Below are 25239 nucleotides of genomic sequence, written 5' to 3'. Positions count from 1 at the left end.
GTTTGTCCACTAAAAATTTTAGACAAGAAGGAAGAAAGTATAAACTTAGATCTTGAAAATTGTACTCGAAAGAGAGAAACAAAATCCCTTAATGCTCAATTTTAATGACTTTTGGAGTTGAAAAATACTTCAGTTCATTTTATTCTTAGAAATCGTTTGTCCTGTTAAAAAACTTGGGGTTTTTCGATAGATAAGAATTATAATGTAGAATGAAGAATCGAAACTCATCTTTCATAACATTAACTCTTCCTAAACTGAGAATTTCCATCTAAACATTTTTGCAGAGATTTATCAATCTTCACCAAAATTGAGATAGACACTCTAATGCACAATAAGATTACATTATAAACATAAACTCTAGCAAATAATATCTACTTCACATAAACCCATTTGTCTATTTTCAAATCTTTTTCAAGAACCCTTCTAATACATTTCTAACTTTGAAGAAGATGGAATACAACATACCTGTAGCCTGCAGAAACGTTAAAACCCACGAAGAAGAAGACCCAAAAAGCTGCAGATTCCTACAAGGAAAATCAAAGAAGAAGGATTAAAAGGAAAATGCTAACTTTTGTCTTCAGAGAGAAAGGAGAAAGTCGATACCTACGAGGATGAAAAGTCTGAAGAAACAAATTAACCTAGTGATATTTTACCTTTTATTTTATTTTTACAATTAATTAAAAAAAAAACTCTTTTGGTGGGTGTAGTAAAATTAGTGGAGGGAAATAATTGAGGGAAAGAGTTTGGCGGAACCGTTGCCACAGAGTACCTAAGGCGACAGTTTGTAGGAATCGTTGCAATAAAAGATACTATGGCAACAGTTGTCGCAATAATGCAACAATTTACTTCTTAAAGTGTTTCATTAGGTCCATTTGTCTATTGCAAAGGTTATAACCATTGCGAATTACTGTCTATTGCAACGCATATTTAGTTGTTACTAAATAATTGTTGCTACAGGCATGTTTTCTAGTAGTGCTCACATGTCCTTCTCGGTTTCCCAAGTAGCTTCCTCAACTGGACGATGCTTCCACTGAACTTTCACAGACTTAATCTCCTTGGTCCTCAGCTTTCGGACATCACGATCAAGATTTGCAATCGGTTCTTCCTATACTGAAGGTCTTTGTCTAACACCACGGAGTCCCATTTTATGATTTTATCCTCGTCACCATGATATCTCTTCAACATGGATACCTGAAATATCGGATGAACTCTCGATAGGCTAGGTGGTAAAGCTAATATATACGCCACTTGCCCTACAAAGTCAAAAATCTCAAACAAACCAATGTAACGAGGACTAAGTTTTCCCTTCTTGCTAAATCTCATCACCCCTTTCATGGGTGATACCTTAAGAAAAACCTTCCCACCAATCTGAAACGCCATGTCTTTTACCTTATGGTCCGCATACTTTTTCTGTCTACTCTGGGCTGCTAAAAGCTTAGCTTGAATACTCCTCACTTTATCTTAAGCATCCTTCACTAAATCAACCACCAAAGGTTTCACATCTCCAAACTCAAACCATCCTATGGGTGATCTACATCCTCTCCAATAGAATGCCTCAAATGGTGGCATATCTATGCTGGAGAGATAACTATTATTATATAAGAACTCACACAACGGTAGGAACTTATCCCAATGCCCTCCAAAGTCAATCACACAAGCCCTCAACATGTCTTCTAACACTTGAATAGTCCTCTCTGACTGTTCATCCGTTTGTGGATGGAAAGTTGTACTAAAAGTGAGTTGTGTGCCCAATTCATCATGTATCTTCCTCCAAAACTTGGATCTAAATTGCGTACACTACAAGAAAATTGTGAATTATAAGGGGATTTTTCTGGGAATTAGTATGAAAATTTGCAGGAAAATAAGTTTCCTACAGATTTTCATATTAATCCTCAGGAAAATCCCCAGGTAATTTAAACTTTTCTTATAGTAGTACCATGGTCTGAGATGATAGAAAAGGGCACCTCGTGCAACCTTACTATCTCTTTTACATATACTTTAGCCAATTGCCAGGCATTATAATCTATTCTGATCGGAATGAAATGGGCTGACTTAGTCAATCTGTCAACTACCCAAATAGAATCAAACTTTCCCAAAGTCTTGGGGAGACCAACCAAAAAATCCATTGCTATGTTTTCCCACTTCCATTCTGATATTGGCATTTGCTAAAGCAAACCTGCAGGCCTTTGATGTTCATACTTTACTTGTTGACAGTTTTTATACTTCGCCACAAACTCTGCTATATCTCTCTTCATTCCTAGCCCCTAATAAAGTCGCTTCAAATCTTGGTACATCTTGGTCACACCTGGATGAATGGAATACCGCAAACCATGGGATTTCGTCAACAACTTCTTAACCAAGTCATCTATACTGGGAACACAAATCCTTCCTTTAAAACTGAGCACACCTCCTTAATCAAGAGTGGTCTCTTATGCCTTGCCAGACACTGTTTTATTTCTGAGCTCCTTCTAATGCTCATCCTCAAACTGTTTGGTCTTGATCTCTTCAATGAACATGGCCCTTAATTTAATGCTAGCTAAAACACCACCTTTCTCGGAGATGCCCAACTGCATGAACTTAGAGTCCAACGTCTGAATTTCCTTAGCCAAAGGTCGCTTGGATACACCCAAGCAAACTAGACTACCCATACTTACTGCCTTCTGACTTAGTGCGTCTGCCACCACATTAGCCTTGTACGGATGATACTGGATGGTCATATCATAATCCTTGAGTAACTTCGTCCACTTTCGATGTCTCAAATTCATATCTTTTTGAGTAAACACATGCTGCAAGCTACGATGATCAGTAAACACGTCACACTTAACACCATAGAGGTAATGCCGCCAGATCTTAAGAGGAAACACTACCGCTGCCAACTCTAAATCATGTGTTGGGTAATTCCTCTCATGTACCTTCAACCACCACGATGCATAACATATGACATTCTTATCCTGCATTAACACAACACCCAAACCTGAATGGGAAGCATCACAATAAACAATAAAATCCTTACCTTCAGAGTAGGTGATGTGGTCAAAAGGGTCTTAAGTTTTTGAAAGATCTCATCACACTTTTCAGTCCATTCAAATGATACCTCTTTCTTCGTCAATCTTGTCAAATGTGTTGCAATAGAAGAAAATTTCTTCACAAATCAACGATAGTAGCTAGAGAGACCCAAAAACTCCTAACTGCAGTCACAGAGCTAGGCCAAACCCAGTTCTTAAACGCTTCGATCTTTTGGGGATCTACCATTACCCATTCTTTTGAAACTACATGCACTAAAAGGGCTGATACAAGAGTGTTTCAGATACCATTTTCTAATTGCCCAGTCTTCCTTTTATATTATCTGTTGTGGTACATGACCCACACAACTTTAAAAGGCGTTACTAGTGGATAAGGCCTGCTTACTTATATACCCAGCATCTCTCCCAGGTATTGCTTATGTGAAACTTTTTATCTTAAGCTGGGGCATCACATAAAGTTTGTCTCTACCCGAGTCTACACCTTACATGTGTCACGGTACTCGGAACCACAAGTGGTCCCAATTTTATCCTTGGAATAACATATCAAAACATATCATATGACACTAATGCAGAAGCTTAAACATATGATTAATAAGTCTTAATATGGAAATCAATAAATCCATGATGATTGAACAAACTAATGTCTTAAATAAGCCTATAGCATTTAGACTGAAAGAAATAAGTTTACTGGAACATGGCCCCTAGTTACCTTGATCCAAATAAACAAATGAACTACTTAAATTTTTCTAACAACTAATCAGGAATTACCCGAAAGGTCATTTCTGGAAATTCTTTATAAAATAATTATTTCAACCCTCTCGATAGTTGCCTGAGTCATTTTCGATCAGTCGGTAAAGTTGGTTTGACGAATATTGAGCTTGCTGTTGAGGATATGTAATTGTTAGAGTGTTGTTGTTGAGTTGTGTGCTATGTAAATTGTGAACTGTTAGGTTGGGCTAGTTTTATACAGGTTGTAGTTCTGGAGGTTTGGCTGGGGTGGTAGGAGTACCCGTATTCTATATTGTTAACTTGTGTTTAGGAGTTCACGTGTTGAGTACTGTGTGGTTTGGTACGTAGCCCTTGCTTCTACATTTGTGTAGGTTATGAGCACAGATATTCATGATACTCTCTCTTATCTTCTTTTTCAAGGCTTTCTATGAAGATTTGGGAGGTAGATGATTATCATCTTAGTAGACCTTTTCACTCCTATTTATGATCTTGTACTACTTTAGAGACAATATCATTTGAGACTTGTTTAGTTCTTTCAAATCTATTTTAATACATTAGAGACTTGTGCACATGACAACTAGGTTTTCGGGGTATATTTAAGTTAATTATAAATTTCTACATTATTTTATAGTATTGGACTTGTATTCTTATTTTACTTCCTTATTTATCGTGTTAGTTGTATTTTAGGCTGACTTGCCTTAGTGGGATAAAACGTGTGTCATCACGTCCATTTTTGGGTCGTGACAAACTACTAGCTGGAACTGTTGCAACCTCACCAACCACGAGTTTGAGTAAGGGCGTCGGAATCAACATCATAACAGTATGTGACATATAGAAAGTATATGTCAGTACATGGAATATATTGAGTAAGTAAGGGGCACTACATTAATCGTATAATGGCATAATGAAGACAGTGAAATACAATTCCCAAAATGATATTCATAGTGAAAGAACTAAGAGAAAATAGTTGGAGTTTATATCTAAGTATCATTCACATTCTTCTTTCAATAGCATATATAGAGATGAGTCTATTTCTATAGCCTTGTATAATCATAGTTGTAAACAACATACTTACAGTGAATCAAATAGAGTTAAGAGAATATTGTAAAAAGATACATAAATTGGGGGATTTCTTATAACCAACATATACCATGTGAGCTCATGATGCCCAACAACTAACCAGTTGGGAGGCCTTCCCTATACCTTGACAGTGTATAAGACCGTATCATATCTATGTGGATCCACTAATTAGAGCCTCTTAGGACCAAATGGTGTTTTCTGACAAAGTCGTATACTCAAAACTTACGATGGCATTCAGTTATGAGACTTGGGTTTTCTAAATCCATGTCATCTCTGTACTATATCTTCCTCCCGAAATAACATACATACATACATACATATTGATGCTCATAAGGAAAATAATATTCATCTATCTTAATCATATACGTGACTGAGCTCAAAATTCATAACTAAAATAACTTGTATGGAGGTTGAAGTTCATATCATGCGAATTTTCTTACTTGAAAGCCTAAGGGTTTATTTGATCAAATAAATCATTCTAAATCAGTTCAATGTAGTTTAAAAGGCTAAAATATTATATAGGAAGCCTTCTACTCTTAATTCCCTATGATAAAAACTTTGTGGTGTTAGAAAGAAGACTCATAGACCTTTAATTTGATATGTCATGGTCTACCTAATTAATTATATACTGAGAGATATGGTCGTTTGAAGTTGATCCTTGTATGAACTAATGTGAAAAACTTGAACCGGTGGGAAGGTTTCGAACTAGACATAGTACTAGAGGTCTCTTATGACCCTAACCACTTCCAATACACTTCTCACTAATAGGAATGAATCATAAAACATAAACACAAGTAGGACATCACCCGGTTCAAGCTTGTATACTTACGACGAAATATTCGGATTATAAGAGTAGAGTTACGAGGTGTTGCAATCATTTTTTATTTTAATATTTTAGGAGTCCTTAAAAAATGCCAAACTAATGTTTTAAAAAAACAAAATTCTTTTTTTTTTAAAAATCTATGAATTTATTTTTAGTATTGATTTGGGTCCAAACATAGCATGGGCCAAATAAAACTAATGTAATAAAAATTATTTAATACATGAACTCGACAAACATTAAATAGTTTCACTAATACATTATCTTTTTTAATTGAAAATCATATTTATATTTCTTTGACAACATTTACATATATAATAATAAGCACTAATTGCATTAACCTTCTCATATATTTGGGTGTTTGAATTCCCTCTGTCAATGGTAATAAATCCTCCTAAACAAATTTTTGCACGAATTTTCTTTTCAACAAATCGGTATTTTTAATTTAATTTAATTTTGTTTGAAGTGTTAAATTTTGTTTTTGTAGTTTATTTCATAAAATAATGTGAATGAATTTTTTTTGGGCATAAGTACTCACATGTTATACCCCACATGATTTGATTTCTAAACACCCAGTTCTAATGAACATAAAATTTTAGTTGCTATAAAGGAAAAAAGTTAAAGATCTATATATTTTATAAGAAATTTCTGCAATTTCGTGTTTATTCGTGTATTTTTTCTTAAAATTATAAAAGATACATATGTCCTAAAAACACTTTAGTTTATAAACACTATAATAACTTCTAAAATACTATACATTTGATCTCATCTTCTTCTTCCTTCTCCTACTCCTCTTCTACTACTGGTATGTATATGTATCAATGAATACAATTTTACCAATGAATAGAATTTGTATCAATGAATAAATTGTATCATCGGATACAATTGTATCAATGTTATATCAAGTTCAACACTTGTATTTGTATAATTGATTCATATCATTTGTATCAATGTTGTCTCAATTGTATTAACGAATAATACAATTTGTATTTATATACAATTGTATGAATGTTGTATCAAATTAAACATTTGTATTTGTATAATTATTGTTATCGTTTGTATGAATGACGTATGAGTGTTGTATTAGTGAATACATGTATATTTATATTTTGTATCACTGAAGAGGAAATGTATAGTTGACACTTCTCTTTTGTATAATTATAATTGGATGTTAAGATAGTTATTTGTATAATTAATTGCTATCATTTGTATTTGTATTGAGGGGGGAGGTTAGAGAAAGGCGAGACAGAGGAGGAGGAAAGGAGAGAGGAGAGAGGCAACCAAGCATGCAGAGGGAGAGAGACGAGAGAGGCTAGCAAGAGTGCTGAGAGAGGAAGAGAGGTGATCGATATTGTAGAGAGAGAGGAGAGAGAAAATAACAACACCCTAACTATAGTATGTTGTAATTCTTTCAAACTATAATGATATATTGTAAATATATCATGTATTCCTAATTACATAATTTTCCATATATTCTAGATATATAACTCAGTTATACATAACTTTGTGTTCTATTATGAAATCTTGCGCGAACTTGAAAGTGGATTTTTCTATGGTAAGCTTTGTCAGATGTATTGAAGTTGTTAAGACATTTTTATTAGGGCACAACTCTGACTAGCTAATTTTTTTTTCTTCGTAAACTCAAACTCTCTGGATTTTTTTCTTAACTCAATGAAATATCTAATTGAGAACCGAGTAAAAATAGGAGAAGAGGGGGTTCTATAAATAGACCCCAAATAGCTAGTGTTGAAAATTTGAAATTGGTTGGATGGATTTAGAATACGGATTTGAAATTGAATTTGGAGTCACTGAATGGGACAAAGATTCTGGTCTTGGTTCTTGTGATTTGAATGTATAAACTAACAAAACATAGAGTCAAAGAGAATAGATATTACCTTTCAATCAAAACTTGATATAATCCATTACTTCCTTTGCTCGAAATAGGTTAGTTAGCTCTAAAGGAGAACAAAAGAGACCCGCAAGTTTCTTTATACAGCGGGTAAACACATGTGGGTGTTGTCAAAGAAGACAAACTCCATAAATATATTATTCCCAAAAGAGAAAGCAACATCTGGAGACAACGAAAGAGGACTGACAAAAAAGTGACCAACATTAAACATTGATATGAATTGGATCTTCTATTTCTTGAGGAAGCTCAAATTGTAAAGGAAAATGTACGCAAACTACTAAAGAAGGTTGAGAACTTGTGGAGGAGTTTAATGTAGTGCATAAATTAAAATATAGGATTCTTAAATTGAAATTGCATAAATTATTTTACTATGTTGGAGGATTCATAGAAAGCTGACTATACCTATAAGATGCTTGCTCACAGGGGAGCATTAAGAAAAAATGTTGAGTTCATGTAAAGCGTCTTCAAGCGCCTCAGGAGTGTATAAAATATAAATGTGAAACTTAAAATGATCAGTATATCCTAAAAATGGTAAGGTACAAAAAATTATATTTGTGCTCCTCTTTATTTACTCAGAAAGATCCTTGGCCAATTTTTTCCTCAAATGTGATTAGAATTTTCAATGAAATGTTGTCACATATATGATTGAGACAAAATCAATAGAGTTCGATGAACCTAACTCTAACATAGAGAGAAGACTAGAGGCAAAAACTTTAGTCAGTCTGAACTCTTTTGGCGTAACTCTTGCAATGCAACATGAGAGTTAAATAGGAATTCTCCTCTTTCCCTTTAAAACACACAACCTCGCATGGTATGAGGATGTCACTTGTGTTCTTATCTGGGAAAGACAAAATGAATATGATGAATGTCAAAGTAGAGAAGCCAACTTAGAATTTTATCTATACTCCACAATAATGAGAAACAATGATACCCATTAACTCTTCCACTAATTTAGTAAATGCAAATTAACACATGTATGCTTGAAAAGCAATGTAAATGTTGAAAACTATCTATTTCCCTATACCAGAAGCTGAAGAGTCTAGATAAAACCCAAATACAAGAGTCCCTCCCATCCAGAGAACCTGCTTAGGAAAGGATATCACAACTTGGATTTCTCTCTACAAGTGCATCAACAGTTCTAGAGCTTATTCTGGGACAGTGTTGTATGTTCAAGCCTTGAAGGTTCTGAACCAAATCGAGAAAGAAAGGTAAGTTATTGTCCCACACAAAAGGGCAACCAGATAGTGAGAGGATCCGTAAATGAAGTTGTATAGCATTGGCCAAAGTTTTAATCCCTAAATCGGTGATTCCACTTTTGGAAACATCGAATACATTAAGCATCCAACAAGACTTCAAAATTTCTACTAATGTAGCATCAGTAACATGTCTGCAACCATCTATGAGTAGAGACTTCGGAGATCCCCAGCTTAGCTTAACTATGATTGAAACTGATATGTCTGTAATATTGACACACCCGCTTAAATTCACCTCCACCAAATTAGCTGAACAATTTTGAACAAGAGGGGTGAGCACCTCGTCAGTAATTCTAAGAAGACCACTCAGATCTATATCAGTCAATTTCCGACACAGTCCACCTACTACATCAATTGTAGTATTGCCTACTCCAGGACACTTGAGAATAGCCAAAGATACTAGTGAGTTACAACAAGAATCCACCAAAGTTAATGGATAGTCTTCCATAGGAATGCAGCTCACCAAGGAAAGAGTCTCTAGTTTTCTACAATAGTTAAAAAGTATACCTAGAGACAGATCCCTGATGCATAGGCCCTGGAGCCTTACTTCTGTTAAAACTTTTCTAGCTAAATAAAATAGAACTGCTAATCCATGATCCCCAATGACTGGATAATTTTTTAATACCACAATCTTCAGGTTCAGACAGTATTGTCCCACAGCTTTGAGCGACTCATTCCCAATGTTTGAACAAGAATCTATTGTTAAAGAGGTCATATTGGGACAGTTCTTCGCAATGTCAAACAAAGACTTGTCAGTAATTATTTGGCATTGGAAAAGATCAAGCTTCTCTAATAGATGGCACCCATGAGCTATTTCAGATAAGCCTTTATCACCAACAAAAGACACATTCCACAAGGAAAGATCTCGAAGAGTAGGGCAACCTCGAGCATTATCTGCGAGACTAGCATCAGCCACACCATGACAAGGATTGTTTCCCTAAATGGATAAATTTGCTAAGCCTCCATGATTTGCAGTTCCAATGGCAATAGCAGCAAGCCTGACATCTATGGCTTCCCTGCCAAAAAGGGACCTGACAAGATATCCCTCACCTTCTATACCATTAGATTCTACAATCTCATCCTTGCGAATATTGCTTAAAATCATAAACCATCGCTTGGAAACACAAGCACATACACTTCTCTCTTGGCCATTGGGAAGACGTTTGAATACCTCAAAGAGGCATTCATCAGGAAGAATTTCAATGGAAGGATGATTCCTCTTCTCAAAAGTTTGAGAAGCAGTAGTGGAACAAATCCTCTCCCTAGAAGGAAAATTTACATTCCAATTTTGACCACGTGATAAAAGCAAAGATGATTGTCTTGAACTTGGATATGAAGCTCGGAAAAAAGCACCATTTTCTGAAAACCAAAACAATAAATACATCAGACAAAGATTGGAATAGAAACTTATATACATGATATATCCATCTGTTTTCTTATCACCATCATATATAAACTATCACCTGAAAGAGGGAGAAAAAAAAAGATAAAGACACAAGCTTTGCGTTTAGTGCGATTTCCATATTTTTCATGTTTGGTTGACTTCAATGTTTTGGAAAATATTTTCCAAATAATCATATTTTCTCAAAATTAAGGAAAATTACTTAACTCCAAAAATAATACGAAAAACATTTTCCAAACCTCATTTTCAACTAACACCTCAACTTTGGTTAGGGTTGCAACCATCTACAAGAAGTGACTCTAGTAACCAATTTTTCAAATTAGTATCGAGAATCTGTAATTAAGATGTGGGGTTACAGTTTGGGTATTGGGTCATGTGTTAGGGTGCCTAGGTCGGATACTAGGTTGGGTGTTGGGGTTGTATCCCATTTTGTGTGTTGGGGTCAAAATCGGGTCTTAATTCAATATCGGGTCCCTAAACAAGAGTCAGGGTCAAGTCCTTGGTCAAGTGTCAGGGTTGGATACCAAATTGATCATAGTATTGTGTTCAGGTTCGGAGTTGGGGTTGGGTCCTGAATCAATAATCGAAATTGTTTTTCGGGTTAGAAACAATTTTTCTAAGAGGTATATTCTACTCTGTAGCCAGAGAAAAATTTACAAAATGTTTTTAATTCACTCCATTAGTTTCTAATTTATATTATTTGATGCTCATTAAAAATAATAATTTTTATATATAATGAAGTGTGATTTATTAACAGTCATGAGGTGGATTAGAAATGCAAATTTGGAAAATAATCATTTTTTAATTACTACTATATATAAGGAAGGATATCCAATTTTTGTAGTCTTCATATAATTTTCTTGTCATTTCTATTCGAAGTTTTATGAATTTGTAAGTACTCACATATTTGTTAAATTTTAAGAACTTTAAGGATTTTCTACAATTCTTTCAAAAATGATGATCTAATGATTTTCTCTGCTTGTAGATGGTTGCAACCCTAACCCAACACCTCAAAATCGAATCCCAGTTACCAATTCTCGATACTAGTTTGGTATCTGACTCATGATTCTCAATTTGGGACCCAACTCACGACCTTCATTTAAGACCCAGCTCTCGAGTCTAAAATTTGCTCTGGGTTGATCCTCTATTTGGGTGTCAAATCCTAGGTAGGCATTCAAGGTAAAATTCTAGGTTGGGTGTTGGGGTAGTGATGTGAGTCGGGTGTTAGAATTTGGTTTTGGGTAGAGAGTCGAGGTCAGGTCACAAGTTGGTTGTCGGGTTCATACACATGCTCAAACCACAAACCAAGGTGGAGACTGAGAAAATGGGTTTGGTTCTAGTAGGGTCAAGCGCAATTGAAGAAAAATCCATGTGCCAATTTACTTGGCTAGGAATTAAACTTTGAAAGCAAGCTAAATGAATGGTGATTCTTCGTTGTTGAAGTCATCCTAAACTCATAGTAAAATACATTACAAGAGTAGAGAATCAGTAGAGTGATTCTCTTAGATGTATTACGGATCTCTTGTAACTCCCCGAGGCTACACCCTGGGCGGGACTCGCACTAGAAGACAATTGTTGACCCCAAGCGAACCCTTGGCTAGGCTTACTTAACTTAGCGGAAGACAATATTCATATCTATAATGATCAATGAACTTAACTTAGATGAATAATAAAATAATGAAAATGTTTTAAAGATTAATCATTTAACTTGGCCAAAAGTGGCAACTCAAGTCTTTAACATAAGAATGATAATGCAAAGACTACTGAACTACTAACTGTCTATGAATCCTCTAAAACAAAGAGGGATGTCGGGACATGATCCTCGATCATCCTAAAATCTGAAAGTCTAGAAAGCAAATAAAGGAGTCCTCCGAAATGCAAGAAGGCTCACCAACATACTCTAAATGCTCAAGCTGGATCAACGAGGCACTGGATGCTGATCCTGGTTACCTGCGTCTGCATCATAATAAGATGCAGGCCAACTGGCATCAATACATTGAATGTACGAGTATGCGAGTTGGATTGCTAACAAACATAGGCTCGAAAAAGATTATGAAAGAAACACCTACCTGGCTCTTCTCAACTCATGGATACTCAACTCTATATAAAGCAGTAAATCACTTGCGATATATATATATAAAGCTTATAAAACAACTGAAAACAACCTTAGTTCGTTAAAGATAAAGCATTAACAAACTTAACTTTACTCATTTAGAAAGTAATATAACTTTTGTGGGAGATTCTCTAACCGACAATCATCACTATGAGCCCAAGTGATGGTACAACGTTTTACCTCACGCTGCCAAGGACCGTCCTATACCTTGCCATCGGTATAGAACCTGAGCTACTAAGTGCATCTACTAGTCTATGCTAAAAAGCACTAAGGAATCATCTAAAAAGTATGATCCTTTTTATGCCCATGATGGTTACATGGTTTATGGGGGCTTGAGTTAATATGAACTCGCGTCCCCATATCGGTGCTCAATACTACTCCCAAAATATACTTAGCTCATATGTTTTTAAAACAACTTCTTCTCTGGTTTGAGATAATTGCTCAAACTTAGCTTAAAATGCTCTCTTGGAATCAATGTTCCCTTTTGTTGTTCAAAACTCTTTTGGAAATCTCAGTTTCCTCTCATCTTAAATGGGAAAACATTTACTCTTGGAAATACTTAGTTCCCATATATCATTTTAAAGAAAATGAACTTTGCTCTAACTCCTTATTCAACTTCAAAACTTTAGTCTTAAAACAAAGTTAAAACGTTTGGAAATGACTTATGAAAACTTGAAATGAACTTCTCTTACTTGACTCTTGACTTTGATCCTAACTACTCTTTACATGACTATTACCTGATCCTTGAATTGAATTATGGATTCAAGGATTATGATTGGTGTTTGGAAAGATCTCATGTTATTTAGGAATGAGTTTAGATAGCTAAACATCAGAAAAGACCAAAATCAAGATTTGAAGGTGGGTCCGCGACGCGGAGGCATAATTAAATTTTTGTTCTGAAAACGTCTTTTGTGGCAAAACACCTCGTGTCAGCTCCGCGACGCGAAGCTGAAAGTTCAAATCTGGGCACTAGGCGCGCGACGCGCGGCCACTCTCTGATGCGTCCGACGAAATTTCTTCTACGTTTTCCTTCCCCATTTGACCCAAATTTGGTTTTTTTTCTCAAATTACTTTTAGATAAAGATACACTGAAAAAGTACTTAAGAACCTAACTCGAAACAACTCTAAAATGCGACGTAACAAACTGAGAAACTTCTCAATTCATCTCAATTCAAGAACAACATTCAAATTCAAGAATTCATGTCAAGAACATCAACTTTCAAACTCTTTTAGGACGAATTTCACTGAACTAAACTTGTTTGGCACATGGGTGAATGAACCCAATGCTATGAGAGACTCATATACCTTGTAGGGTCAAATCTGTGGCGAATTCGCAACCAAAATCGATCGTTCTTGGTGAATCTTGCTTTTCCTCTTCCCCTTTCTATTGCGTTCTATCTCCAAAATCCCTAACACTATTTCTCAAAAGTGTAAACTGAACTAAACCAGTTTTGACCCCAACTATTTTATTAAAAATAGATTTAATTATTGGGTAAGGAAAAGACCAAACTACCCTTCAAAAATCCGGATTGGACATTTCTTTATTGGATCAACCCAACTTCTAAAGGGCATAACTCACTCATACAAACACGGAATCGCGCAAACTTGCTGGTGTTGGAAAGATCATTCCAAGATATTTCCAAACGTATCTGCAACTAAACCTAACCCTTTGGGAGCTAGGAGTTATGATCATTTGTAGTTGACCGAAAACTTACTTAAAATTTTCCAGATTTCCTTATACTTTCCAAAAATAACTATTTCCAGATTTTAAACTTCCTTCTATTTCTTTCTAGTTGCTAGATGTTACATCTATCCCGTTTTTTTAATAATACACAGGCAGTTGTTCTCGGGTGGACATAGGATCATTCTGATATAAACAACGGTAAATATTATTGTTCTTCCTAGTTTTTATTTACACATTTCAGCTAACAGGGGTTTAGTCCATGTTTGAGTGTCTAGGTAAGAATTGGGTCCTAGTTCGAATATCACGTCCTAAAACGAGTGTTGGGGTTAGGTCCTATTTTTTAAGTTTAGGTCCCAATTAAGGGGTCAGGGTCAAGTTCCAATTTGGAAGTCGGTCCTTGGATGAAAGCCAGGAATGTCAGTTCGGTCCTCCTTCGGAAGTTTGGTCTCGCATAAGGTGTCAGGGTTAGGGTCGGGTCCTAATTTGGAAGTTGGACTTAGTTCAGATGTCAGGTCTCTAGTTAGAGTATCAAGGTTAAATCAAAAATCATGTGTTGGGGTGGGGTCCCAATTCAGAAGTCAGGTCTCTATTCAAGAGTAGAGTTTGGATCTTGAATAAGATTTGGGGTCAGGTGTTGGGTTAAGGTCTTTCTTTAAAAGTTAGGATTTGTATTGGGTTTCAGGGTAGGGTCTAGGTCATTGTTAAAAAGTCTGGTCACATTTAAGATGTTGTGTCCCAACTTAAATTTCAAGGTTGGAAACAAGCTCGGGCGTTCGGGTAGGGTCATGATTAAGAAATCATGTCCTAATTCAAGAGTTGGGGTTGGATATCAAATCAATCGTCAAGGTCGAGTGTGGCGCACATTGACAAGGCTGATACAAAAGTGTCTCTAATACCATTTTCTAATAGCCCAATCCACTTTTGATATTGTCTGCTCTGGTCCATTACCTGCACGACTTTAAAAGGTGTCACTAGTGGGTAAGATCCTTACTTATAAATCAACAAATTAGATTTGTATTCTGCAACACAATATGAAGTTAGTATTGATATAAATTCACTTAAGTATTCAAGTTTTCAACTATCCGCGTTGTCTCGACAAATACAAATTTCTTCAGAAACCCTAAAAATGACCAAAATAGATACACTAAAATAAAATTTAACTTTCAATACAATTAGAAAATACAAGATGAAGATGAATCATGATTAAAAGGCTAAAATCGTGACAAAAATGTGATATGTGAGGAGATTTGAAAAAAAAACTCACTGATTGTGGATAAAGAGAGAGAAAGACCAAAATTATAATTAGAAATAAAGAGAGAAAAATCAAAAAATTGGCATGAATGTAGGCCTTATTTGTTTCCATTAAGATTAAGACGCCTGAATTTGAATTAACATCTGAATATTAAGATGTGTATTAAGATCTAAATGCCTAGATCTGAATGCACATCTAAATATTAAGATGTGGTGTCAAGATCTGAACACTAAACGATTAAGATTGTTTGTTTTCAATATCTGAATGTGCATATGAAATTAAACATTATAAAATATTTTAATTTTTTTATTTCAACAAAAAAGTATTACTTTTTAATTAAAAAAATAATGTTTATATTTGACTAAAAAATTTTATGATACGCAAATAAAAATTATATATCGATATAAAATTATTATAACGTGATTTCTTTAAGAATTCAAGAGAAACATTTTTTTATAAGAGAATATATCATGAGCAAATATATATTTCATAACTATAATATAATATCAAAAAGTTCAATAAGTATGATAGATACTAGTTGAAAAATAATAAAGAAGTTTTCAAATCATCAAAGCTTAACATATATTATAGCTAATTAGAAATATTAAAGAATTCATATTTTTTCTCGAATGACCTTAAACTAATTCTCTAACTTGTGAACCTCTAGCGTCATCATGCTTTTTTATAGATGTCTCCTTTACAAAATATATTTACAAATGTACTATATAATTGTTCTTCCCATTCAAGTCCATTTAATTTTTCGTTGCATTCTTCATAGCTAGATGCACTATTTTTTTTAATCAATAACTCCAAAGCAGTACTCATCTTTCCATAAATTTCTTCCACAAAACTTTTCTTTCAATCGAAACTAAAGATTGGGATAAAGAATTATTAGGAGCTCCATCATTTTGGTCACCAACTAGATATAGTTATAACTTGGACTCCACTCATGAACTCTTGATGCAGTACAACCTTCAAAAAAATTGTACAAAAATTTGGAAAGGGTAGAGATGAAATCTTTAATCTCTTTGGCCTAAACAAATTATATTCTCATAAGAGACCTCAGACATGTCTATATAGCTGTTATTTTTAATCATGATTACTAATGTTTTACTGTAAAATATTGAGTTCTTGATAAAAATCAATACACCCAAAAGAAATATTACTACAAGAGTTCTTGACAAAAATAGATACAACCCCAAAAATTGTTAATATAAGAAAACACTTGTAAAGATTATGAAAACTTACTAGTTCAAGAGGAACAATTAGTGTTTGATTGAGAAAAGAGAGGAAGAAGGTTTGTGGAGAGAGAGAGAGCAAGTTGTGCAATGAGAGAGAGGTGACGTAATTTTTTTATTCTAGAGTGTTAATTAAATTTGAATGTTGTTAATACTCTCCTACATATTTGATTCATTTAGATCTTTTCAAATCCATCCAGAGGATTCTTTTAAAAAGAAACACATGGACTCAATGGACTGAGTTTGAATGATTAAGATTCAGACCTAAAACCAGACACATTTAATGGACTGAATCTGAATGATTAAGAGTCAGACCTTCAGTAAGTACAAACAAATGATGCCTAAATGTTCTAATGATGTGTAAAGTTTTATTTGCTATTTAATATTAAAATATATCCATGTATAATAAATATTTTAAACTATAATTACATGGACTAAATATATATATTGTTATTTGCTATGACACATAGTTTTTCATTCTTAATAAGTCTGATTCTCTTAGATGTATTAGGGATATCTTGTCACGCCCTGAGGCTATACCCTAGGAGGGACTCGCACTCGAAGACCATTGCTGGCCCTAAGCGAACCCTTAGCCTTGTTTACTTAACTCAGCGGAAGACAATATTCATATAAATAATGATCAATGAACTTAACTTAGATGAATAATTAAATAATGAAAATGTTTTAAAGATTAAACATTCAACTTGGCCAAAAGTGGCAACTCAAGTCTTTAACATAAGAATAATAATGCAAAGACTAATAAACTACTAACTGTCTATGAAGCCTCTAAAACAAAGAGGGATGTCGGGACAGGACCCCGATCATCCTAACATCTGAAAGTCTAGAAAGCAAACAAAGGAGTCCTCCGGAATACAGGGAGGCTCACCAGCAGACTCTGAATGCTCAAGCTGGATCAACGAGGCACTGAATGCTGATCCTGGTTACCTGCGTTTGCATCATAATAAGATGCAGGCCAACTGGCATCAATACATTGAATGTACGAGTATGCGAGTTGGAATGTTAACAAACATAGCCTCGAAAGAGATTATGAAAGAAACACCTACCTAGCTTTTCTCAACTCATGGATACTCAACTCAATATAAAGCAGTAAAACACATGTGATATATATATATATATGTATATATAAAGATTATAAAACAACTGAAAACAACCTTAGTTCGTTAAAGTTAAAGCAATAACAAACTTAACTTTACTCATTTAGAAAGTAATATAACTTCTGTGGGAGATTCTCTAACCGACAATCATCACTATGAGCCTAAGTGATGGTACAACGTTTTACCTCACGTTTCCAAGGACCGTCCTATACCTTGCCATCGGTATAGAACCTGAGCTACTAAATGGATCAACTAGTCTATGCTAAAAAGAACTGACGAATTATCTAAAAAGTATGATCCTTTTTCTGCCCATGATGGATACATGGTTTATCTAAAAACACAGAAACATCTCAATTCATCTCAATTCAAGAACAACATTCAAATTTAAGAATTCATGTTAAGAACATCAACTTTCAAACTCTTTTAGGACGAATTTCACTGAACTAAACATGTTTGGCGCGTGGGTTAATGAACCCAACATTACGAGAGACTCACATACCTTGTAGGGTCAAATCCTTGGTGAATCCGCAACCAAAATCGATCGTTCTTGGCGAATCTTGCTTTTCCTCTTCTCCTTTCTCTTGCGTTCTTTCTCCAAATCCCCTAACACTATTTCTCAAAAGTGTAAACTGAGCCAACTTAGTTTTGACCTCAACTATTTTATTAAAAATGGATATAATTAATTGGGTAAGGAAAAGACCAAACTACCCTTCAAAAATCTGGATTAGGCATTTCCTTATTCGGACACCCCAACTTCCAAAGGGCATAACTCACTCATACAAACTCGGAATCGCGTAAATTTATCGGTGTTGGAAAGATCATTCCAAGAGCTTTCCAACCATATCTGGAACTACACCTAAACCATCCTGAGCTAGGAGTTATGATCATTTGAAGTTGACCGAAAACTTACCTTAACTTACTTAAAATTTTCCAGATTTCCTTATACTTTCCAAAAATAACTATTTCCAGATTTTAAACTTCCTTCTAGTTCTTTCTAGTTGCGAGATGTTACAATATCTCCCCCTTGGAAACATTCATCCTCGAATGAGATTTTACTCTTACAAAGCTAAGGGTGGTAACATCAAGTTCAAACATCCCAAAAGCAATTTCAAACAAAGAACATGTAGTACTAAGAAGAAAATTAGTACCTTGGTCTGCATTTTCTCCGATTTCAAAGATAGGTAGATATCTCTTCTTCATATCCTCTTCAGCTTCCCAAGTAGCTTCTTCAACAAATTGGTTCCTCCAAAGGACTTTGACTGACACAACCTCATTTGTTCTCAACTTGCGAACTTGGCGATCTAGAATCTGAACTGAAATATCCTCATAAGATAAGCTATCCTTGATCTCAATATTATCAGTTTCTATGATCAATTAAGGATCGCCCAAGCACTTCTTCAACATGGAGATGTGAAACACCGGATGAACCGCTGCTACTTCCTGTGGTAGCTCCAACTTATAAGCTACATTGCCAATCTTCTTGGCTATTCTATAAGGTCCAATATACCGGGGACTAAGCTTCCCCTTCTTACCAAACCTCATAACACTCTTCATGGGTGAAACTTTCTAATATAACCAATCATCTACCTCAAAATCTAACGCCCTTCTCCTAACATCAGCGTAGGATTTCTGACGACTCTGTGCTGTTTTCAATCTCTCTTGAATTACTTTCACCTTCTCCATAGCTTGATGAACTAAATCTGGTCCTATCAACCCTGCTTCACCAATTTCAAACCATCCAATAGGAGATCTGCATCTTCTCCCATAAAGAGCTTCATAAGGAGCCATTTGGATGCTCGAGTGATAACTGTTGTTGTAAGCAAACTCAATGAGAGGTAGGTGATCATCCCAATTCCCTTTGAAATCAATCACACAAGCCCTCAACATATCTTCTAATGTCTGAATAGTGCGCTCTGCTTGTTCGTCAGTCTGAGGATGAAAGGCAGTACTTAAGTTCACCTTTTAACCCAAACCTTTCTGAAAAGATTTCCAAAATTGTGCAGTAAATTGTGCACCTCTATCTGAAATAATGGAGACTGGGACTCCATGAAGTCTTACCACCTACCTGAATATATAACCTGGCATAATCTTCTGCTGAATGGGTAGTCTTTACCGGCAGAAAATGGGCTGATTTTGTCATTCTGTCGACGATCACCCAAATAGAATCATGTTGTCTGCAAGACCTTGGCAAACCTGTGATGAAAATCCATATTAATCACCTCCCACTTCCATTCCGGAAGTTCTATTTTCTGCGCCAAACCACCGGGCCTCTGGTGCTCTACTTTAACTTGTTAGCAATTTGGACACTTGGCAACAAATTCTGCAATGCTCTTCTTCATATTATTCCACCAACACACTTCTTTCAAATCAAGATACATCTTTGTGGAACCCGGATGAATGAAATATCTGGAGCTATGAGCTTCCTCCATGATCTTCTCTTGGAGTCCATCCACCATTGGTACACACAACCTACATTGACATCTCAATACACAATCTCCCCCTTGTTCAAAAGCTAATACTTTTTCCTTATGAACATTTGCCTTCAATTCAAGAAAAATAGGATCTTGGTCTTGCTTACCTTTTACTTCTGACACTAATGATGACTAAGCCCCATTCGTCACCACTATGACTCTTTCTGTGGAATCCATAAGTCTGACTCTCAGGCGTGCCAGTTTGTGCACATCTTTTGCTAACTCTTTCCATCCTTCTTCAACATTGGCGGTGCTACCCATAGACAACCTTAGGGAATCAGCAACAACATTAGCCTTACCTTGGTGGTAAATAATACTCATGTCATAGTCCTTGAGTAACTCTAACCACCTTCTCTGTCTGAGATTAAGCTCTTTCTGAGTGAACACATATTGAAAGGCTCCTGTGATCGGTGAACACATCCTCATGAACACCATACAAATAATGGCGCCATATCTTCAAAGCGAAAACTACAACAGCCAACTCTAGATCATGGATTGGATAATTCTTCTCATGAACATTCAACTATCTGGAGGCATAAGCTATAACTTTGCCATTCTCCCTTAAGACACACCCCAAACCAACTCTAGATGCATCACAATACACTACAAAACCTTGAGTACCTTCTGTTAAGGTCAAAACTGGGGCAGTAGTCAACCTTTCTTTCAATTCCTGAAAGCTTTTCTTACAAGCTTCAGACTATTTAAATTTCACTGTCTTCTGAGTAAACTTGGTCAAAGGAGATGAAATAGATGAGAACCCCTCTACAAACCTTTTATAATAGCCAGCTAAACCCAAGAAACTCCTAATATCAGTTGGAGATGTGGGTCTATGCCAATTCTGCACTGCCTCAATTTTCTGAGTATCGACTTTAATCCCCTCTCCAGACATAATATGGCCTAACAATGCCACAGACTCAAGCCAAAACTCACACTTAGAGAACTTGGCATACAACTCCTTATCTTTCAAAGTCTGGAGAACTATTTTGAGATGGCTAGCATGATCTTCTTCATTCCTTGAATAGATTAGTATGTCATCAATGAAGACGATAATAAACATATCTAAATAAGGTTTGAAGACTCTATTCATAAGATCCATGAACGCTGCTGGTGCATTGGTAAAACCAAAGGACATGACAAAAAACTCATAATAACCATATCTGGTTCTGAAAGCTGTCTTTGGAATATCATATTTCCTTAGTCTTAATTGATGATAGCCTGATCTGAGGTCAATTTTTGAGAAACAGGAAGCACCTTGAAGCTGATCGAAAAGATTATCAATTCTCGAAAGAGGATACTTAATTTTTATGGTAACATTGTTCAACTGAGGATAATCTATACACATCCTAAGGGAACCACTTTCTTCCTCACAAACAAGACCGGAGCGCCCCAAGGTGAGATACATGATCGAATGAAGCCCTTATCTAATAGATCCTTTAACTTCTCTTTCAACTCTTTCAACTCTGTTGGTGCCATTCTGTATGGCGGAGTAGAGATATGACGAGTATCTGGAATGATGTCTTTACCGAAGTCTATTTCGCTCTCAGGAGGGACTCCGGGTAGGTCCTCAGGAAAGACTTTTGGAAACTCTTTTACTATAGGGACTGACTGAATGAGAGGTACCTCAACACTTGAGTCATTAACTCAGACTAAGTGATAGATACAACCCTTCGAAACTAAGTTTCACGCCTTAAGGTACGAAATGAAACTTAGGCACTGCTAAGCTACTACTCCACTCTATGACTGGCTTATTAGGAATCTGAAACTTGACAACTCGAGTTCTATAATTTAGTGATGCATAACAGGCATGAAGCCAGTCCATACCTAGAATGACATCGAAATCCATCATGTCTAGCTCAACTAAATCAGCCATGGTGTCTTTGTGATTGATGGAAATGAAACAATCACGATAGACTGGCTCAACTAGAATAAACTTCCCAACAGGTGTAGAAACACAGAAGGGTTCACAAAGTTTCTCAGGAATAACTTCAAACTTATTTGCAACATAAGGGGTTACAAAAGATAAACTTGCTCCTGGGTCTAACAAAGCATAAACATCAAAAGTAAAAACTTTGATCATACCAGTGACAACAACTGGATAGTTCTCTTGCTCTTGGTGACTAGTGCTTGCATAGAGGCGGTTTGCTCCTCCACCAGTACCGAAAGTAGCTCCTCTAGGTGCAACCCTGTCTGGTTGAGCAACTGATGAATACTGGACTCTATTGCCTAGATTTCCACTACCTTGCGTATTGTTAGGACACTCTTTCATGAAGTGTTCCTCTTGCCCACACTTGAAACAACCTGTCTGGCCATCAAGACACTTACCTGAGTGGTTTCTACCACATCTAAGCTTTTGTTCCTCTACCTACTGCACATAGACCATCAACCTCAAAATGTCCATGTCCCCAATAAGCATTGTTGCCTGGCCCTCTTTTCTTGATAGACGGCCCAACCCAGCAACGAACAAGCTCATTCTACTTCTCATGTCCTTAACCATCTCCGGAGCATAACGGGATAGTTGGGTGAACTTCAACCCATATTCATGAACATTTAGAGAATCCTGCTTAAGTGTGAGGAACTCACGTACCTTGGCCTCTTTCAGTTCCCGGGGAAAGAAACGCCCAAGAAAGCTTCCTCAAAATAGTCCCAACTCGCAGGTGGTGCATCCTCAGCTCTACCCCCTTTTCCACTGATCAAACCAGGTCCTAGCAACATTCTTCATCTGGTATGCAACTAGCTCAAGTCTCTCAGTATCAGTAACATGCATCACGTCGAATACCTTTTTCAGTTCCTCAATGAAGTTCTCTAGATACTCAGTAGTGTTGGAACAAGTGAAACTTGGAGGATTCATCCTCAAGAACTCACGAATCCTTGAAGTGTCAACCTCTTCTAGTCGAGCCCCTACTTGCTGCCCAACCTGGTTAGTCATAGCTTGGCTCAACATCCGGATAGCCTCACGAAATTCAGCATTGGTGACTTCGCCTTGAGGTTGCACTTCAAGTGCATTGGGTAACTTTTGCTCTTCAACATTTCTCCTAGTTGGATGACCTCTGATTGCTCTTCGTGGAAGCATGATTATCTGAAAACATCCGCAAGCACGAATTAGAAGAAACTTTTTAGAGATCAAACTGTAACGCTCGAAAGAATGTGAAAGAAGTGAGATATTTTCCTAACATTTGAAAGACTAAAAAGCAAATAAGGGAGGCCTCCGGAATGCAAGGAGGCTCACCAACAGACTCTGAATGCTCAAGTTGGATCAACGAGGCGCTGGATGTTGATCCTGGTTACCTGCGTTTGCATGATAATAAGATGCACACCAACTGGCATCAGTACATTAAATGTCCGAATATGCGAGTTGGAATACTACCAAACATAGGCTCGAAAGAGATTATGAAAGAAACACCTACATGGCTCTTCTCAACTAATGGATACTCAACTCAATATAAAGCAGCAAAACACATGTGATACATATATATATAAAGCTTATAAAACAACTGAAAACAACCTTAGTTCGTTAAAGATAAAGCAATAACAAACTTAACTTTACTCATTTAGAAATTATTATAACTTCTATGGGAGATTCTCTAACCGACAACCATCACTATGAGCCTAAGTGATGGTATAACATTTTACCTCACATTTTCAAGGACCGTCCTATACATTGCCATCGGTATAGAACCTGATCTACTAAGTGGATCCACTAGTTTATGCTAAAAAGCACTAAGGAATCATCTAAAAAGTATGATCCTTTTTCTGCCCATAATGGCTACATGGTTTATGGGGGCTTAAGTTAATATGAACTCGCGTCCCCATATTGGTGCTCAATACTACTCCCAAAATATACTTATCTCATATGTTTTTAAAACAACTCCTTCTCTGGTTTGAGATAATTACTCAAACTTAGCTTAAAACGCTCTCTTGGAATCAATGTTCCCTTTTGCTGTTCAAAACTATTTTGGATTTCTCAGTTTCCTCTCATCTTAAATGTGAAAACATTTACTCTTGGGAATACTTAGTTCCCATATATCATTTTAAAGAAAATGAACTTTGCTCTAATTTTTTATTCAACTTCAAAACTTAAGTCATAAAACAAAGTTAAAACGTTTGTAAAAGACTTATGAAAACTTGAAATGAACTTCTCTTACTTGACTCTTGACTTTGATCTTAACTGCTCTTGACTTGACTCTTAACTGATCCTTGAATTGAATTATGGATTCAAGGACTATGATTGGTGTTTGGAAAGATCTCATGTTATTTAGGAATGATTTTAGATAGCTAAACATGAGAAAAGACCAAATATCAAGATTTGAAGGTGGGTCCGCGACGCAGAGGCATAATTAAATTTTGGTTTCGAAAACATCTTTTGAGATAGAACACCTCGTGTCAGCTCCGCGACGCGTAGCTGAAACTTCAAATCTGGGCACTAGGCGCGCGACACACGGCCACCCTCTTATTTCGTCCGACGAAATTTCTTCTACGTTTTACTTCCCCAATTCACCCAAACTCGGTTATTTTTCTCAAATTACTTTTAGATAAAGATACGCAGCAAAAGTACTTAAGAACCTAACTCGAAACAACTCTATAATGCGACGTAACAAACTTAGAAACTTCTCAATTCATCTCAATTCAAGAACAACATTCAAATTCAAGAATTCATGTCAAGAACATCAACTTCCAAACTCATTTAGGACGAATTTCACTGAACTAAACTTGTTTGGAGCATGGGTGAACGAACCCAACGCTATGAGAGACTAACATACCTTGTAGGGTCAAATCCGTGGCAAATCCGCTACCAAAATCGATTGTTCTTGGTGAATCTTGTTTTTCCTCTTCTCGTTTCTCTTGCATTCTTTCTCCAAAAGCTCTAACACTATTTCTCAAAAGTTAAACTGAACTAACCCAGTTTTGACCCCAACTATTTAGTAAAAATGTATTTTATTAATTGGGTAAGGAAAAGACCAAACTACCTTTCAAAAATCCGGATTGGGCATTTCTATATTTGAACAACCCAACTTCCAAAGGGCATAACTCACTCATACGAACTTGGATTCGCGCAAAATTGCTGGCGTTGAAAAGATAATTCCAAGAGATTTCCAACCATATCTGGAACTACACATAACCCTTCTAGAACTAGGAGTTATAATCGTTTCAAG

The 25239-nt window shown here is 36.0% G+C and overlaps 1 pseudogene; it reads right to left on the bottom strand.

Moving 5' to 3' along the window:
• Positions 1-8647: 8647 nt before the first annotated feature.
• Positions 8648-22937, bottom strand: LOC102606047 (EIN3-binding F-box protein 1-like; annotated as a pseudogene).
• Between the last annotated feature and the right edge of the window lie 2302 nt (positions 22938-25239).

Source organism: Solanum tuberosum, unplaced genomic scaffold (assembly GCF_000226075.1).
Source record: "Solanum tuberosum cultivar DM 1-3 516 R44 unplaced genomic scaffold, SolTub_3.0 scf00050, whole genome shotgun sequence".
NCBI lineage: Eukaryota > Viridiplantae > Streptophyta > Magnoliopsida > Solanales > Solanaceae > Solanum > Solanum tuberosum.
This window is presented reverse-complemented; position numbering and strand designations above follow the sequence as displayed.